Source organism: Acanthaster planci, linkage group LG03, assembly GCF_054643075.1.
Source record: "Acanthaster planci isolate LZ-2023a linkage group LG03, COTS_SCS, whole genome shotgun sequence".
Taxonomy (NCBI): Eukaryota; Metazoa; Echinodermata; class Asteroidea; order Valvatida; family Acanthasteridae; genus Acanthaster; species Acanthaster planci.
The window spans coordinates 1,804,064-1,810,404 of record NC_141779.1 but is presented as its reverse complement, the minus strand read 5'-3'; the positions used below and the strand labels follow the sequence as shown (position 1 = coordinate 1,810,404).

The 6,341-nt window shown below is 37.5% G+C and overlaps 1 long non-coding RNA gene; it reads right to left on the bottom strand.

Moving 5' to 3' along the window:
- Positions 1-6,341, bottom strand: part of LOC110990889 (uncharacterized) — a 445,142-nt gene that overhangs the window by 389,091 nt on the left and 49,710 nt on the right.

Here is a 6,341-nt window from a genome sequence, read left to right as displayed (position 1 = left end):
GATATTAAATTGTTAAGAGATGGGCTGATCCTGGAGTCTTTGGAAAGTTTATATGTTTATCATCCAAAAAGAAAATTTCATGCCGTTTTGCGACAGAACAGACATGGGGGTCAGAGTTTTCCTTAGACATGCTCCCTATTTCGTTCGTTTTCGCTTTGTACACACGGTAGTCGGTCTGCGTCTGCCGCTACATGTCTCCATAGCCGAGTTTACAGTAAATATTCTGAAACGGTCAACATGGGCTGACCTTGATATCTTCAGAGACGGTATATATTCCTCTGTCCATTGAGATAATTTTCCTGTCCATATTTAAGCTGAAGCCTTGGAAATACCTGCAAAAGAAGGCTAGAGTTGTCCCACTGCTCTTTGTTCTCACTTTACCGAGACATTTCAGCGCACAGTGTGATCGCAATATTTTAGCCAAAAAAGTTTCCGATTGCTTGAAATGTGGTAGACATGATGACAATCAAAGGGCACATGTTCCTCTATTCACTGACGTAGGTTTCATATTCATAATATGCTGAACAAGGCAAGAGATCTTGGCTGTGCCAGTGCTTCCTGTGTTTTTGCGATTTGTCCTTTGGTCACACATTACTGGTCTTCCCAGCAGCAAATCCAGCTTCAGCGTTGGGGGGGGGTTCAAACTGAATACAGTTTCGGGCCTATTCAGCATGATTTTGGGGAAGAAGAACTTTCAGAAGCGTGACGGTCGTGACATCCTTGTTTTTATGTCTTGGTATTGTTTTCTTAGGGTATTGGTGCTGATATACCCATTACTCCCTTTCTCACACACCTACAAAGTATTTTTAGTGAACAAAATTGTGGCAGGGGCATGCCCCCCACCCTTGCGTCCACTGGCTGGACCATTGCCTCTTCCTGAGCAGAGAATGGCTTCATTATATTCGAGCATAAAAGTGCAGAAATTTGTCCAAATGTGGCATTCATGGCGGCATCTGAAATAGTACATACTCCTCTGTCCATTAGTCGAAGTTTCAGATCCAAATTTGTTATTATTAGGGAAATACCCATCGAAGAAGGCAAGAGTTCATGTCTCACTGCTTGTTATTTTTGTGCAATTGTCCCTTTGTAGACACTCTACTGATCCTCTTCCTGCGCACATGGCTCAATATTTGCGCACTAGGGTCCTGATGCTTGCTACTTTTGTTCAATTTCCCTTTGCCACATTTTACCGGTCCTCGATCTTCCCCAGTAAAGATGGCTTCCCATACCCGGGCTTTACAGGTCTAAAAGTGCTTCAAATCTAAGAGTCTCAGCGACATATGAAAGGGCACACTTTCCTTCATCAGATGACATAGGTTTTATATTTCTAGTTATTGGGGAAATACACGAAAAAAGAAGACAAGGGATCTGTAACTGCTTGTCAGATTCGTGACTTTTCCCCTTTCTCCACACTTTAGCAGTCCTCTTCCCGCACAAAGATGGTTTTATGTATTCGAACATAACAGGTGTGAAGATTGTCCAAATCTAGCAATCCTACCACTATCCGAAAGGGCGCATGTTCTAATAATTGATACGTTTCATATCCATCCTTGGTGTGTTTAGGGAAATATGGGAGAAAGAGGACGAATTTTTCTCAGACTGCTTACTGTTTTTTGTGAATTTCTGCATTCGTCCTCACATTACCATTCCTCATCCCGCGCAAATACAGCTCCATATGTTCGACCAAAGAACGTCTAAAAATTGTCTAAGTCTGGCAATCCCAGTACCGTGTAAAAGAGCACGTTTCACGTCCATGTTAGAAAAATGTTGGCGAAAAAGGCAAACCTTGTCCTACTGCTTGTAACTTTTGTTCATTTCTCTTTTCTAGTACTGCCTGACAGAGAATAAGTTCCACTCTCTATTGAAGAAATTTTCATTATCCTCTTGTTCTAGATAGGGAAATATTAGCAAAGGTAGGCAAGAGTTTTTGTCCCACTACTTTTTACTTTACCGTTCGTGTTTCCGTGCATAAATGGCTCCATATGTTTCAGTATAAGGTTTGAAAATTGTCCAAATATAGCGTTCTTGACAGCTACTGAAATGGCACTTGTTCTCCATTCGTTGACGTATTTAAAGTTTCAGGAAAATTAAATGAAGTTAGGAAAAAGTTTGCATTCCACTGCTTGTTTTTTTGTTGTTCACCTCTTTTGGTTCAATTTGTTTCATTGTGCTATTATTTAGTACTTTTAATTTTAGGCCATTTAATTATTTAGGTATTTATTAATTTTGCTTCTCTACCCTTAAGTTCTCAACTTCGTACATATTCCACTCATCTTATTTGCTGCATTTAATCCTTCTCAATTGCACATATTTAAAGCTCGTAACATCTAACTATTTCAAGATCTGAAATCGTAAGTAGTCCAAGTTTCAAATCTTGCAGTTATTTCTGAATTTGGTGATTTAGGTATTTCGATATTTTGTCATTTTGCTATATGACCCTTTAATTTTGAAATTTGTTCACCTATCTCATTTGCTGCGCACCCATGTTTATTCCAGTCTAAATTCCAACATAACTAAAGGTGCATGGATCAAACCTTTTGAAGAAATCAATTCCTCAATAGTTCAAGACTCAAGTTTAGATAGAGATAGTTTGAAATTTGGCTGTTTAGTTACACTGGTATTGAGTATTTTCTTAGCCCTTCTTTTAACTTTGGAAATTCGTACATATTTTAACCTAACGCATTCGCTGCATTCCGATGTATTCCCGTCTGAATATTCGTAAGTAAAGCTCCAAAAATCTAACCTTATCAAGGAATCACAACCTGATTAGTCCAAGACTCAAATAGTGCAGGTATTTACACATTTAGCTATTTATTTAGACAGATACTGAGTCTTTTGTTTCCTCCGCCTTAACTTTAGAAATTCGTATATATTTAAGCCTGTTTTATGCCTTTCTTTCCGATGATTTTCCGTCTGAGTTCCAACCTAACTAAAGCTCCAAAATCTAGATGTTTGAAGAAATCCATTCCTCAATATTCCAAGACTCAAACTGTGCTGATATTTAGAAATCTGGCTATTAAGTTAGACTTTTATTGAGTCGCCTTATCCTTAACTTTTAAAATTCGTACATATTAGACCCTACCGCATTTTCTTTATTTTAATGTTTTCTCGTCTGAATTGCAACATATAACGTAAGCTCGAAAACTCTAACAAATTCAAGAAATCAATTCCTGAATAGTCCAAGACTGAAATCGTGCAGGTATTTAGAAATTTAGCTATTTACTATAGAGTCTTTTTGAAGCCCTACCCTCAACTTTGGGAATTTGCACATATCATTTTGACCCTACCACATTTGGTGCATTACGAGGCTTTCCCCAATCAATTCCAACATAACTAAAGCTCCAAAACTCTAAATTTTTCAAGACAGAAATTCTGCAAATGTCCAAGACTAGAATCGTGCAGGATTTAGAAATTTGGCGATTTAGTAAGACAGATATTGAGTCTTTTTGTAATCCTACCCTTCACTTTAAAAAGAAAATCGTACATATTTCACATGTACGACTTTATCGTACAATATCGTACATATTTCATATGTGCGATTTCATATCTCAATTGCTGCATACCAACATTTCCTAAGAATTCCAACATAACTGCAGCTCCCAAAATATCTAAATATCTAAAACTTAAATCGCACAAGTATTTTGAAATATGGTGATTTAGTTAGACAGATATGGAGTCTTTTATAGCCCTACCCTTAACTTTAAAAAAATCGTACATATTTCTCCCTTTCTCACTTGCTGCAATACGATGTATTCCACTATGAATTCCAACATAACTGAAGCTCCACAAATCTAAAGTTTTCAAGAAATCAGTTCCTCAGTAGTCCAAGACACAAATTGCGGGGGTATTAGGAAATTTTGCGATTTAGTTATACAGATATGGAGTCCTTTTATAGCCCTAGCTTGAAAAACAAAGTTGTACATATTTCCCCCTGGCCCATTTGCTGCATTTTGATATATTCCCCTAAGAATTTCAGCATAACTGAAGCTCAACAAATATAAATTTTTCCTAGAGATCAATTCGTCAATAGTCCAAGACTCAAATTGTGCAGGTACTTAGAAATGTTGCGATTGAGTTAGAAACATACGGTGTCTTTTTGATGCCCTACCCTTAACCTAAACATTATGGGGTCCGAAATTTATAAGGATGAGAAAGAAGATACCTGCAAGACTCTATAGATTACCATCAATATGGGGACAAAGTCAGCATGAGAATGTATATACATACATCTCTCTCATAGATCATCGTCAATATTTGTACTCCATAGATTACCGTTATTATATGATCTCTAGTGTATTAGCTAGATTAGATTACTATCAGTATGAAGATACCTTCATAATTCCATAGATTGCCGTCAATATGAGGACATCAGTGTATCAGCATGAGAATGTACATACATAAATTAGTCCATAAATTATATGTGCATCAGTCAATAGACTACCGTCAATATGGGTACAACAGAGTACCAGCATGAGAATGTAGATACATACATAACTCCATAGATCACCGTCAATATACGGACTCCATAGTTTGCCGTCATTATGGTGCTCAGTCATGCATGACAGGAGGGATACCCACCAAGGTATCGTTTAATAGAAATAATACTGCTTCTACTTTTCGGAGATCCTTTTACATTATAGTAATATCTCATTGTATGGGCATATTAACCCCTTTCTTCAGGGTTAAGTTTTTTCTGGGACACCCTGTACATGACCGTCATTATGGGGACAACATTGTATCACCATGTGAATGTAGAATACAAACATCACTCCATGTATTACCGTCAATATGGGGACTCCACAGATTGCCGTCATTATACGGACTCCAGTGTACTACAGTCATGTAAAAGTAGATCCATATACATCACTCCATATATTACCGTCAATATGGAGATTCCACAGATTACCGTCATTATAGGGACTCCAGTGTAAATGTAAATGTAGATACATACATCATTCCATATGTTACCGTCCAAATGGGGACTCCACAGATTACCGTCATTATAGGGACTCCAGTCAATAAGCAAGGGAGTATAGATACATACATTGCTCCGTAGATTACCGTCATTATATGGGGTCCAGATTTATAAGATGAGAATGAAGATACCTGCATCACTCCATAGACTACCATCATTATCGAGACTCCATGGATTACAGTCATTATAGGCACTCCAGTTCCTAAGCAAAGGAATATAGATACACACATTGCTGGAAGGATTACTGTCATTATTGTGTCCCAAATTTATAAGGATGAGAAGGAAGATAAGTGCATCACTCTATAGATTACCGTTATCATGGTGTCCCAAATTTATTAGCATTTTCATGAAAATAACTGCATCACTCCATAGATAACCATTATTGTATGGACTCCACTTTATAAGCGAGGAAGTATAGATACATACATTACTCCGAAAATTAACGTCACATGGGTCCCAAATTTATCAGGATGTTCATAAAGATACCTGCATCACTACATAGAATACCGTCATTGTGGGGTCCCAAATTTTTAAAGATGAGAATGAAGATAAATGCATCACTCCATAGTTTACTATCAACATGGTGACTCCATAGATTACCCTCACTACAGGGACTCCAGTGTGTTAGAATGTTATTGTAAATAAATGCATGATTCCGTATATTACTGTCATTATAGGGACTCCTGTTCATTTGCAAGGGAATATAGATACCCTGTACATGGGTTGTTCTATACATTACCCTTATATTTTTGCGTAATTCTGACTTTGCGGTATACCGGGTCCTGTAATCGCACAGACATTGCTTCATGTATTCGAGCATAAAAGGCCTTAAAATAATCAAAATCTGGCAATCTTTGTGTCACCTCAAAGGGCACATATTCCTCTATAGATTCATATAAGTTTTATGTCAAGATTTACAGTAGCTAGGGATATATCTGCAAAAGGAAGTGCAAGTTATTTCTGACTGCTTTATATTTTTGCGAAATTCTGACTTTGCGCTGCGCCGGGTGCTGTTCTCGCCCAGAGAATGCTTCATATTTCCCAGCATTAAATGTCTTCCAATTACCTACATCTTGCATTCTTGGTGTCATCTGAAAGGGTACATGTTTCCCTATCCATTCATATAAGTTTCATATCCATGTTTGCAGTAGTTAGGAAAATATCTTCCAAAGGAAATGCAAGTTCGTGTCTAATTGCCTGATATTTTTGCGGAATTGTGGCTTCGTCTACGCTATACCAGTCCTGATCCTGCGCAGAGAATGCTCTATATAATCAAGCATAAAACGTCTGAGAATCATCTAAATCTGGCAATCTTGGCGTCATCTGAAAGGCAATATGTTCCTCTATCATTTCATATTAATTTCAT